General features: G+C 45.4%; 2 non-coding genes across 2 annotated transcripts; one reads left to right on the top strand and one right to left on the bottom strand.

Annotated features, from left to right (window-relative positions):
* The first annotated feature begins 4,636 nt into the window (after positions 1 to 4,636).
* TRNAS-AGA lies at positions 4,637 to 4,718 on the top strand. The gene has a single exon. It is a non-coding gene; the product is annotated as a tRNA-Ser (tRNA).
* Positions 4,719 to 4,952: 234 nt separating this feature from the next.
* On the bottom strand, positions 4,953 to 5,029 carry TRNAS-AGA. The gene has a single exon. It is a non-coding gene; the product is annotated as a tRNA-Ser (tRNA).
* Between the last annotated feature and the right edge of the window lie 8,256 nt (positions 5,030 to 13,285).

The raw sequence follows: 13,285 nt of genomic DNA, 5'->3' as shown, positions 1-13,285 counted from the left end.
GGTGTGTGCTCACAGTAAAAAACGACAATAAATCCCAAATTATCTCACTCAAACAGAAACCTAAATCGAGTCAAAAAAAAACTTCAGCCAAACTTTTCTCACCATCCAATCTCTCCATATTTCTTTAAAAAATTTAAAAACCTAAAGCGTTTCCTGCTTGAACAGGCGTCCCGAGCAAAACAGTACCCCCCACTCCCCAAATATCTTCCCTCTCAGCCGGCCCAGAGTGATGGGAGTTGTAATCCCACGCGTCCAGGACGCCTCCCGCGGATGCACGTGCTGCTGCTTCTCCTTCTGCGGAGCCCAAGGGAAAGTTTGCCCACCTCTCCCCCCAAAAAGGGGGGGGAAGGAGACCCCGGCCCGTCCTTCCAAGAAAGTGCGCGACTTTTCCCCACGATCCCAACTTAGGTGGCAGAAGAGGGTCGTGAGAAAAGCCCCCCCTTTCCCCCGCCAGTCTCGGGGTTGCAAGGCTTACCTGCCCGAGGGCTTGGATCGTCTCTCTCTCTCTCTCTCAATCCCGCACGCGATCGCCACGATCACGGGGCACTTGGCGGGCTGCGGCGCGCACTGACCCCTTTCCTGGGAGGGGAACTTCCCGGGCAAGAGGAGAGGGGAGTGGGCGGGTAGGTGGGAGGTGGCCAGGGCCCGCCCTCATCTCCCATTGGCTGCCTCGCTTCCTCCTCTTTTCAGCCTTGAAAAAAAAGGGGGGCGAGGGAAAGGAAGGGCGCGTGCAAAAGCGATCCTGGCTTGCGCGCAAATGCGCACCCCTTGTGGTCCTTTTAGTCGGATGAGGAAGAGCTCTTGCAGAAACAGCCATTGTGTTTCGTTGGATCTAACGCGTAATGGTGTAGTAGGGTCTCTCTACATCGCTCCGCTAAAGAAATAATCCCCTCAACACTGTCAAACTATTCACTAAGGCTGCATCGCTACTACTATCCATCTTCTCGTCGTTCCTATCACCCACCTCCTCTCACTTAACGACTGCAGGACTGAACTTTGTTGCTTGCAACCTTACGATAATAATGGGCTTAGTGACCAAAGTTACAATGGCATTGAAAAAAGTGACTGATGACCATTTTTTCACACGTAGCGACCATTTTCATACTTAGCGACCGTTGCAGCATCCACATGGTCACATGATCAAAATTTTGATGTTTGGCAACAGAGTCGTATTATGATCAATGTCCTGGGGGGTCATATAATCACCTTTTGACAAAGTCAAATGGGGAAACCAGATTCACTTATGTTACTAACTTATCAGCTGCAGTTATTCACTTAAGAACTGTGGCCAGAAAGGTGGTATAATGGGCTTAGTGACCAAAGTTACAATGGCATTGAAAAAAGTGACTGATGACCATTTTTCACACTTAGCGACCATTTTCACACTTAGCGACCGTTGCAGCACTCATGGTCACATGATCAAAATGTTGATGTTTGCCACAACAATGGATAGAGTGGATGGAGGGAGGAGTAGAAGGAAGATAGGAAGGAGAGGAGAAAGGAGAGGAATAGGAGAAAGGAAAGAGAGAAGAATGGAGGGATGTAAGAGTAGGAAAGAGGGAAAGGAGAGGCAGAAAGGGAAAAGGCAGAGGAGAATGGGGAAGAAAGGAAAGAGGGAAGGGTAAAGGGGAGGAAGGGGAAGGAGAGAAGGGAAAGGAGAGGAGGAAGGAAGGAAGGAGAGAAGAAAGAGAAGAAAGGGGGGTAGAAGGAGGGGGAAGGAGGGGGAAGCAAGGAGGGAAGGAAGGAGGGAAGGAAGGAGAGAGGGAAGGAAGGAGGGAAGGAAGGAGAGAAGGTGAGAAGAAAGGAGGGAAGGAAGGAGGGAATGTAGGAGAGAAGGAAGGGGGAAGGAAGGAGGAAAGGAAGGGGGAAAGGAAGGAGAGAAGGAGAAAAGAAAGGAGGGAAGGAAGGGGGAAGGAAGGAGGGATAACAATTAAACAATTGTATCAAATGGAGGTATAATGATGGTAACATGTATAAATATCTGAGTTAAAATACTTCAGTTAATATGAATTATGCTTGATGACTGTGGAAGAGATGCAAAGTCTTTTGAAACCAACTGATACACTTTCTACAGTATGTAAAAAAAGGAAGATTTTATGTGTTGTGTTTGTTTTGAAAATAAAGAATTTAAAATAAAAAATTTTTTTTGATGTTTGGCAACAGTTACAATTTATATTTGTAAATTGTAGTTATGTTGAAATTAAAAAAACTATTACAATTCTATTTTTGCATTGTATGAAAATTTTTGTTGCTCCGTATAAAATTTTTAATCAAGCCTCCCACCCACCCCCCACCCACCCGGTCAAAGGTGTCCCTCTTTACCAATCTGAAAATCTGGTCACCTTAGATTTATATTGATTGCTTCCTAGTGTGATGGGATTGCTTATTGGTACCCTGTGCATAGACTAGATTCCTTTATTGGCCAAATGTGACTGGAAACGAAAGGAATTTGTTCTTGGTGCTGATGCTCTCAGTGTGCGTAAAAAGACAGAGATACATTCGTCGCGAATCATAAGGTACAGCATGTAATGATAGTCCTAGGGTACAAATCAGGAAACAATATCAGTATAAATTGTAAGGATACAAGCAACAAAGTTACAGTCCCGCAGTCCTAAGTGGGAGGAGCTGGGTGGTAGGAACGATGAGAAGATTAATAGTAATAGTAATGCAGCCTTAGTGATAGTTTGACAGTGGTGTGGGAATTATTTGTTTAGCAGAGGGATGGCTTTCGGGGGAAAACTGTCCTTGTGTCTAGTTGTCTTGGTGTGCAGTGCCCTATAGCGTCGTTTGGAGGGTAGGAGTTGAAACAATTTATGTTCAGGATGCGAACATGTAGATATGTAGATATTTTCACAGCCCTCTTTTTGACTCGTGCAGTGTACAGGTTCTCAATGGGTTGGTAGTAATCTTTTTTTTCTGCAGTTCTAATTATCTGTTGAAGTCTGTGTCTGTCTTGTTTGGGTGCAGAATCAAACCATACAGTTATGGAGGTGCAGATGACAGGCTCAATAATTCCTCTGTAGAATTGAATCAGCAGCTCCTTGGACAGTTTGAGCTTCCTGAGTTGGCGCAGAAAGAACATGACTATCATTAAGTGTTGTACCTTATGATTCGTGATGAATGTATCTTTTTTTTATGTAGACTGAGAGCATATGCACCAAAGACAAACGCCTTGTGTGTCCCAATCACACTTGGCCAATAATTCTGCTAGGGGTGGTGGGGGTTGGACTAGATGACCTACAAGGTCCCTTTCAAATCTCTGTAAATCAGTTAAAAAACGTTGCTTGGAAATGTTACATAAACGCATTGGAGAAAGTCTCCAACGGACAGCAGAGGCAAGTAAGCAAATAATGTATCTCAGAAAGCGATGCTCATGGAACCACCTGAAATGAATCTCCAAAAATATGTTTTTTGGCCAATGGGACCTAGAATAGAATAGAAAATATGGAATGGAGTGGAATATAATAGCATATGGAATGGAATGGAATAGAATAGAATAGAATATGGAATGGAATGGAATGGAATAAAATAGTATGGAATGGAATGGAATAGAATATGGAATGGAATAGAATAGAATAGAATATGGAATGGAATAGAATAGAAAGTATATGGAATGGAATGGAATAGAATAGAATAGAATATGGAATGGAATAGAATAGAATAGAATAGAATATGGAATGGATGGGTGGAGTGGAGTGGGATAGAATAGAATATGGAATGGAATGGAATAGATAGAATAGAATAGAATGGAATGGAATAGAATAGAATAGAATAGAATAGAATAGAATAGAATATGGAATGGAATAGAATAGAATATGGAATAGAATGGAATGGAATAGAATAGAATAGAATAGAATGGAATGGAATGGAGTGGAGTGGAATAGAATAGAATTAGAATGGAATGGAATGGAGTGTTGAGTGTAGAATGGAATATGGAATGGAATAGAATGGAATGGAATGGAATATGGAATGGAATAGAATATGGAATGGAATAGAATAGAATATGGAATGGAATGGAGTGGGTGGAATAGAATAGAATATGGAATGGAATGAATAGAATAGAATAGAATAGATATGGTGGAATGGAATAGAATAGAATAGATGAATAGAATGAATAGAATATGGAATGGAATAGAATAGAATATGGAATGGAATAGAATAGAATATGGAATGGAAATAGAATAGAATAGAATATGGAATGGAATGGAATGGAATAAATAGTATGGAATGGAATGGAATAGAATAGAATTCTTTATTAGCCAAGTGTGATTGGACACACAAGGAATTTGTCTTTGTTGCAAAGGCTCTCAGTGTACATAAGGAGAATAAAAATACATTCATCAAGAATAAAAAGATATTCTTTCTGTTCGATTCTATTATCAATTTGCTATTTTATTAACTTCAAGTCTCCCACCAGCACTGATGATGTTACCTATCTTGGGTAATGAAAACAAGGAAAACCAGAGACCACAAAAGATTCCAATTTTAAAAGCTGCCCAGAAATGGTGACTTCAGTTGCTCTGAGTTTGGAACAGAAGAATATTGGCCAGAATTGGGGGGGGGCAGGGAGTGGGTGGACAGTAGAATAAACATTTAGTCTATTGATTGACATAGACCAAATAAGAAGCAAGCATTGGTAGTCGTGGCCGAGTGGTTAAGGCGATGGACTAGAAATCCATTGGGGTCTCCCCGCGCAGGTTCAAATCCTGCCGACTACGAGGAGGGGGAAACAAGTGTAAAGATTTGGGTCCCTTAATTTGAGTATTTTGCATGGGGCCAATTTAATCTAGGTTCAGTTTGGGAGGGAGAGTGGCTGAAACATCCAAAACAACCTCCTAAGAGGAAGGGTGATCCTCTCCGATGCTTTTTTTTTTTTCCCAAACACGATTTAAAAATTGAATTAACCCAATGGGGAGGAAAAAAACTGCAGAGAAAGTAATTGCACACTTTTTTGTAGTCGGCAGGATTCGAACCTGCGGGGGACCCCAATGGATTTCTAGTCCATCTCCTTAACCACTCGGCCAACTACCCTATATATGTGTGTGGATGTGGGGGGGGGTGTAAATATAAATAATCTGCTTTTTCCTCATGTGTCTAAATACTTCCTGCAATAGTTTAGAGGGTACCAACTGCTTCCTTCTTAGAAAGGGGGTTTCCATGGCAACAGAACTGCAGCTCATCCTCCTTCGCCTAGGAATTAGCCGGCTGTGCTGGGCGATGGGAATACACGCTGGTTACTTGAAGGCTAATCTTTGACATTGGAAAAAGGGCAAGGTTGGTTCTGCACAGTTGATGCTTTCCTCAATCAATCAATCAATCATTTGCATCAACAATATCACTTTGAAGAGGGCATCCTGAATGCAAGAGAATCTTTACTGCAAAATTCTCCCAGGATTCTCCTCCCACCATATCCGTCCTGATGTTTAAATGCAAAGTCTTGTTGCACTACTTTAAACTTTAAACTTAATAGAATCTGTATGCCGCCCACTCTCTAGGGACTCTGGGAGGCTCACAACAAGTAAAAGCATTTAAAACATTTAAAAATACAGAATTAAAATCAACACAACATCCATTCCATCAAGTGGGGCTGGAAATTAATCAACAGCCCCAGGCCTGCCGGACACAGGTCTTGGTGGTTTTACGGAAGGCCGGGAGAGTGGTGAGGGTCCGGATCTCTGCACTACATTTATACCGAGCTCAGGAGGGACACATTGGTTAGGGCGCCACTTTGCGGATCCGCTGAATTGATCCCTTACCTCCTAGAACGGTGGTCACCAACCAGGGGTCCGTGGACCCCCTGGTGGTCTGGGAGAAAAGGTTGGTGGTCCCCAGAATTATTATTTGCATTTTTTAAAATATTGCACTAAATACTATTTGTCTTTTTTTAAAAAAAATCATATCAGTCATCCGCGGGATTTAAAATTATGAATTTAGTGGTCCCTGGGGTGACTCCATCCTAGAACAGTGATGGCTAACCTTTTCTGGAGCACATGAATGCACGTGCGAATGTGCACATGCCCAAATCTCCCAAATGCAGCCCCTGCGCATGCCCCCTTCCCCCAGGCCAGTGATGGGATTCAAATAATTTAACAACCAGTTCTCTGCCCTAATGATCAGCTGGGTAGGCGGGGCTCGGTGGTCATGTGACTGTTTGGGTGTGGCCAACTCAATGTCACTTAGGTCAATGGGCGCTTCACCATAGCTATTACAATGTAATTAGGGTTAACCAGAGAGGAAGTTTCTGTAAGGAGGGCAATAAAGATCAGGCTAGAAACAGCACCAGAATGTTTCCTTCCTTACAGGATTAGCCCTGTAAAGTAGAAAAAAACAAAAGGAGATTTCTTCCAACAACTGGTTCTCCCAACTGCTCATAAAGTTAACAACCAGTTCTCCCGAATAGGTGCGAACTGGCTGAATCCCACCACTGTCCCAGGCATACATGCCCCTGCGCTGCTTATCTCCAACAACTGCTTCCTATTGGGGCCCTAAGAAGCCCAAGGAGGCAGGCGAGGAGTGGCTGGGAGGGGAGGGGCAAGTAGAGGCCTTAGAGCAGTGCGGGTTCAAACCGGAAGTGGTTTGGTGGCCTGGGTCGCTGGAACCAGCAGCAACCCAGGCCTGCCACACCCCTGAACCGGTTCTCCATCTTGTTTCTTGCTTCTGCACAGAACAATTTTTATTGCACCGCACATTCGCGTAAGGGCGCATCTTGGGTGTGTGCACAACGCCGGGACCCACCCCTGCGTTAAGAGGCACCCCTCGACATGAGTGACATCAAGTTGGCCACACCCACCCAGTCAAATGACCACCTAGCCACGCCCATCCTGCCAGTCATTAGACAGATCATATTAGTGGTCTGCGGGATTTAAAATTACGAATTTAGGGGTCTCTGAGGTCCAAAGGCTTGGTGACCCCTGGGCTAAAAGACCTCCAAGGTGCCTTCCAACTCTGTTATTCTGTAATTTAGGAAGAGATAACCAGAGAAAACTTGTGGCAGTCGGCTACTGGTGTATCCCTTTCAGACTCCAGGAGTGTGAGAAATTGATGAAATAAATGTCCTTCTGGGTTCGGCTCCAAGGGGGGAAAAAAGACACTGGAGACATGGAGGCTGCTTGGAAAGATGGTTTATTGGTGGACAGGACCACATGGCTTGAGCCCTGAACAGAAAGGTGATCACATGCTTCAACATTGGAGAAGAAGAGAAGGGCTGAGGAAGGGGCTTGCTAGGCTTTTTATAACCTGTTCAGTCCCACCTCTCTGTTTCCTGTTCCTGTGTAAGAAATGTATTCTGATTGGCTGTTAGATCCCATGGGGCCATGCAGGGGCAACTCTCTAGGCTGTGTTTTGAATCCAGGTTTGGTTGAGTTCTCAGATGCCAGGTGGTCAGTTGGGTAAAGGGCCAATATATCATGCCTTTACTCCCACCCCCCTGGGGCTGCAGTGGAGAAGTCTTTGTTATGTAAAGTGGACTAGTTTGGCCTTCTTAATGGCCCATTGACAAAGCAGGAAGCTACAGGCAGCTATTCTGTCTTTTAAAACATGTTTCTTTCTTTTCACATCCAGAGAAATATTCTGTCTTTTCAATATTTCCTAGGATATTTCATTTTTCTGGGAGAGGGCTGGATGATAACTTCCCACAAAATAAAACTGCCATTTTTGGATTATTTTATGCCAAATGACGTTTAAAACAAGTATAGCCCAATGAGAACTGTGGGATGTTGACAGTAAGATATATAAGATTTTTGATTTAAAATATACAATGTGATATGAATTATAAGGAATGACTGTGGAAGAGATGGCACGAAAGTTTTATAACCAATGGACACCATTCTACAATAGTAACAAAGATGGTTTTATTTTATTTTATTTGTGTTGTGTTTGTCTGTTTTAACTAAAAATGAAAAAAAATTCTTTAAAAAAAAAGAAAGGAAAAAAAAAAAATAAAACTGCCTTTTTTTTTTTTTAAACAGAAGCTGAAACCTGGCTTAAAACCAAAGTGCTGCTCGCTTGTTGGCAGAGGGAGATTTTTCCTGAGCCAACTCAGCAGAAATTCCTCCAGGACATCATGTTGAAATCCCTGCCCACTTTGGTTGCTGGCGTCACTGCATGAATGCCAAAAAATAACAGTAAATAAAAAAATGTTTGGGTCAAGGCCACGTTACACCATCCCCGTGTCATTCACCATCTCAGGCTTCCCTCAAATCCAACAACGTAGGTCAGATTTTGACAAAGTGGGGCCATTGGCGTTTGCTGGAGGACGTGGTGTTCCGACCACTTTTGGAAGAAGATGACAAAATAGGCCAGGAGTACCCACCATCTGAGGATATTCCATATCTATACACCTCGGAGCAAAGAGGGGGGGGGACCCTTATTACTGTTTTTGGCATTTTTCCCCCCTGGTTTTTACAGGGAGTTGTGAATATTCATTATTTGAGGGGCTACTACAAAGATTAACAGATAAAGAGATTAGCAGAGTTGGAAGGGACCTTATAGGTCATCTAGTCCAACCCCCCGCTTAAGCAGGAGACCCTACACCACTTCTGACAGATGGCAGTCCAATCTCTTCTTGAAAACTTCCAGTGATAAAGGTCCCACAACTTCGGAAGGCAACTTCTGTTCCATTGGTTGAATGTTCTCACTGTCAGAAAGTTTCTCCTTATTTCTAGGTTGAATCTCTCCTTGATCAGTTTCCATCCATTATTCCTTGTCCGGCCTTCAAGTGCTTTGGAAAATAGATTGACCCCCCTCCTCTCCGTGGTAGCCACTCAAATATTGGAAAACTGCTATCATGTCTTCCATGGTCCTTCTCTTCACTAGACTAGCCCCCAGTTCCTGTAACGGTTCATCATATGTTTTAGCTTCCAGTCCCCTAATCATTGTTGCTCTTCTCTGCCCTTTTTCTAGAGTCTCAACATCTTTGTTTATAGCGTGGATCAGGGGTGGGTCCCTGCCAATTCTAACCTCTTCTGTAGAAGAAGTTCCACAAATCTACCGTGCCGTTTAGAACCAGTTCCAGCTCCCTCTCCCCGCCCGTCCGCACATCATCAAGATGAAGAGCGAGAGGAGGAATTCTGGGAGCTGAAGTCCACAAGTCTTAAAGCTGTCAAGTTTGAACACCCCTGGGGGTTTTTTCTAAAGGGTTAGGGGTGCAAGGGTCTTGGAACTTGACAGCTTTAAGACTTGCGTGCTTCAAATGCCAGAGTTTCTGAGTCAACATTTTGGTTGCTAAGCAAGAGGGTTGTTAAGTGAGTTTCACCACATTTTACAAGTTGGCCACGCCCACCCAGTCACATAGCTGGTAAGCCACTCCTACCCAGTCACATGGCCAGCAAGCCACTCCCACTCGGTCACATGGCTAGCAAGCCACTCCCACAAAGCAGGCCACACCTACAGAAGAGGTTCTAAAAAAATTTGAAACCCACCACTGGTGTGGATGCAGTCTTGCTAGGGCTTTATAGAGTGGTATTAGTACCTCCCTTGATCTTGATTGTATCCCTCTGTTAATGCAATTTAGGATTGCATTGGCTTTTTTGGCTGTCACTGCACACTGCTAGCTGGTTGTCCAGCACAGAAGAGGGGATCAACCTACTTTCCAAAACACGAGAAGGCAGGACAAGAAGCAATGGATGGAAAGTAATCAAGGAGAGGAGCAACCTAGAACTAAGGAGAAATTTCCTGACAGAACAACTAATCAATGGAAGGGTTTGCCTTCAGAGGTTTTGGTGCTTCATCCCTGGAGGTTTTTAAGAAGAGACTGAACAGCCACTTGTCTCAAATTGTATAGAGCAGGGGTGCCAAACTCAATTTCATCGAGGGCTGCACCAAGGTTGTGTTTGATCTCAGGAGGCCGGGGTTGGGCGTGGCCAGCTCGACCACTCACTCATGTCAGGGATGCCTGTGGCGCAGGGGTGGGATTCAAATAATTTAACAACCGGTTCTCTGCCCTAATGATCAGCTGGGTAGGCGTAGCTCGGTGGTCATGTGTCTGGGTGGGCATGGCCAACTCAATGTCACTCAGATTGATGGGCGCTTCGCCTTAGCTGTTACAATGTCATAAGGGTTAATGGGACAGGCAGTTTCTGTAAACAGGGGAATAAATTAGGCTAGAAACAACACCATAATGTTTCCTTCCTGCCTTCCTTACAGGATTAGTCTTAAAAAGTGGAAAAAAACAAAAGATTTCTTCCAACAACCGGTTCACCGAACTGCTTAGAAAGTTAACAACCGGCTCTCCCGAATAGGTGCGAGCTGGCTGAATCCCACCACTGCTGTGGCGGCCCAAGCGCTCTGCCAGAGAAAACGAGCCGTTTTCGGCTGCAATGGCCTCTTGCAACCCTTTGCCAGAAAAAACAGAGCTCGGGAAAGCTGCACGCGACCCTCCTAAGCTCCGTTTTCACGGGCAGAGCCACCGCGGGCCGGTCCTTTGCTGTTTCCAGGGTGGCCCCGCAGGCCAGATCTAAGCACCCCGTGGGCCGGATCCAGCCTCCAGACCTTGAGTTTGACACCCCTAGTATAAAGTCAGCCAGCCACTTCTGCAGTTAACCTGGAAATAGAAGGCTGATGTAGGAATCGCTCGGTTTTTGGTTCAGTTGGAGTTTGCGTGAAGCCAATTTTTAGAGGGACCAGGATCGGGAAGAAAGTGGGGCTTCTACTTGAGGTGGGAAATACACCTTTTGGTTTCAAAAAGGGAATTGGGGAAAGCTCATTTACAAATTGATGGTGGGCTGCTGGGGGTTCGGGTGATCCTCTAGCTAGGATTCTGCCTGGTTTGGCGAACCCCCAATGCCCACCCTGCCTCGCCCCAACCAGGAGTCCCCATGTGGCCCGTTTTGGATTCAGGTAAGTGCAGGGCGTGCACAGAGGCTCGAGGAGGGCGAAAAATGGGCCTACCGGAAGTTTCAAAAGGCCCGTTTCTAGCCTCCAGAAGGCATCCGGAGCCTGGGGAGGCCATTTTCGCCCTTCCGGAGGCTCGAGGAGAGTCTCCGGAGCCCGGGGAGGGCAAAATCAACCCCCCTGCAAACTAGGCTATGCCCACCATTTTTACGCTCACCCAGCAACCTGGAAGAGAATCCCTTGCTAAATTTTTTGAAGCCCGCCAACCCTTGGTTAAAAGGAGAAAGAATGAAATCGTTGAAATGGATTTTCACCCTATCCTCTATTCCCCGGTTCACCGACAAATGCGCGCTGGACAAAAGCGCGCCGACAAAACCGCGGCGAGAAAAGAGCGAAATGTAAATGGCGCCGGCAGAAGCGCGCCGATAAATGCGTGCCGACGAAAGCCCGCTATCAACAAACCACGCGAAAACAAGGTAATAACCCTAACCCTAACCCTTAGGGTTTTTACCTTGTTTTTGCGTGGTTTGTTGATAGCGAGCTTTTGTCGGCGCGCATTTATCGGCATGCTTCTGTGGGCGCGATTTCAACTTTGCTCTTTTCTCGCCGCGCTTTTGTCAGCGCGCGTTTGTCGGGCGCGCATTTGACAGGTCACGCTATTCCCCAGTTTCTGCACACACAAAGCCGATGGCGTTCTCGGGAGAACAAAAATAATTGTGCAACAGTAGCACCCCAATCCAGCTTTCCACAGCTTGTGCTTGCACAACCTTTCACCTGGCTACACAGTTAACCCACTTTTCTGTGCTGTGTTGAATCACAAACTACCCAAGCCAGTTGGGTTTGTGCAATAGACTTGGCCACTAAAGCTAGCCAAGAATAAACTTAACCAAGTTTTAGGCCTCTGTGGATTGTTGCACCAACACAAGTTATTTTTCTGGAATCCTTCCTCTGACTTGCTCAGTATCCTAATGAAAAAATAGAAGCATAAGATATCCAGTCCGGTAAGGGTATATATACTGTCGCCTTGCCTATTTAACTTATACGCAGAGCACATCATGAGAAAGGAAGGCTAGAGGAATCAAAAGTTGGAATTCAGATTGCCGGGAGAAATATCAACAACCTCAGATATGCAGATGATACCCCTCTAATGGCAGACAGTGAAGAGGATCTAAAGAACCTCTTGATGCGTGTGAAGGAGGAAAGTGCAAAAGTTGGCTTGAAACTCAACATTAAGAAAACTAAGATCATGGCATCTGGCCCTCTCAATTCCTAGCAAATAGATGGGGAGGAAATGGAAGTATTGACAGGTTTTATTTTCCTGGGCTCCAAGGTCACCGCAGATGGGGACTACAGCCAAGAAAATAAAAGACGCTTGCTCCTGGGGAGGAAAGCTATGGCAAGTCTAGACAACATACTGAAAAGCAGAGATATCACCCTGCCAACAAAAGTGCAGATAGCCAAGGCGATGGTTTTCCCAGTTGCAATGGATGGCTGTGAAGGTTGGACCATAAGAAGGCTGAGCGCTAAAGAATTGATGCCTTTGAAACTATGGGGCTGGAGAAGACTCCTGTGAGTCCCCTGAACTGCAAGGCCATCAAACCGGTCAGTCCTAGAGGAGATCAACCCTGTCTTCTCTTTAGAAGGCCAGATCCTGAAGAGGAAACTCAAAGGCTTTGGCCACCTAATGAGAAGGAAGGACTCCCTGGAGAAGAGCCTCATGCTGGGAACGATGGAGGGCAAAAGAAGAAGGGGACGGCAGAGAAGGAGGTGGCTGGATGGAGTCACCGAAGCAGTCGGCGTGAGCTTAAATTGGGGGTGGGAGAGGACAGGAAGGCCTGGAGGAACATTGTCCATGGGATCACAATGGGTTGGACACGACTTCGCAACTAACAACAACAACAAAAGATATCCAAGGGTGTCTTTAATCATCGTTTCAATGGCCAAACAATTGAACAGGAAGAAGGGTGTTGATTGTTGTTGCTAGTCCAGACAGAGCCACACTGACAGCTAGAAACCAAAGCCAGATCTTCCCCTTTGCATCTGTAAGAAATAAACATATAAAATCAGCACTTGGTGGAAGGGAAGTCCCAATCTACGCGCTAAAAATCGAGCACGCTCTCTTGTACCGACAGAAGAGACTATTTGTAGCTGGGATTGAACTGTGGATCCTTGGTGCTCTCCGAGCTTGGTTGTTTTCTTGCAGACGTTTCGTTACCAAACTAGATAACAGCATCAATGTTAGAAGGGAGTGTGGTTTTGCTCTCGGTTTATATACTAGTGCAGGGGCCAGCAAACTGCGGCTCTGGAGCCGCATGTGGCTCTTTCCTCCCTCTGCTGCGGCTCCGTCACCGGTCAGCGCCACAATTTTGAGAGGAGCTTCCGGTGGGGTGAAGGGGGAGAGAAGCACAGTGCGCCAGGAGAAGACTCTATGGCAAGGGGAGGGTTTCCCAGTTGT

The sequence above is a fragment of the Thamnophis elegans genome, chromosome Z (genome assembly GCF_009769535.1).
Source record: "Thamnophis elegans isolate rThaEle1 chromosome Z, rThaEle1.pri, whole genome shotgun sequence".
Lineage (NCBI taxonomy): Eukaryota > Metazoa > Chordata > Lepidosauria > Squamata > Colubridae > Thamnophis > Thamnophis elegans.
This window is presented reverse-complemented; position numbering and strand designations above follow the sequence as displayed.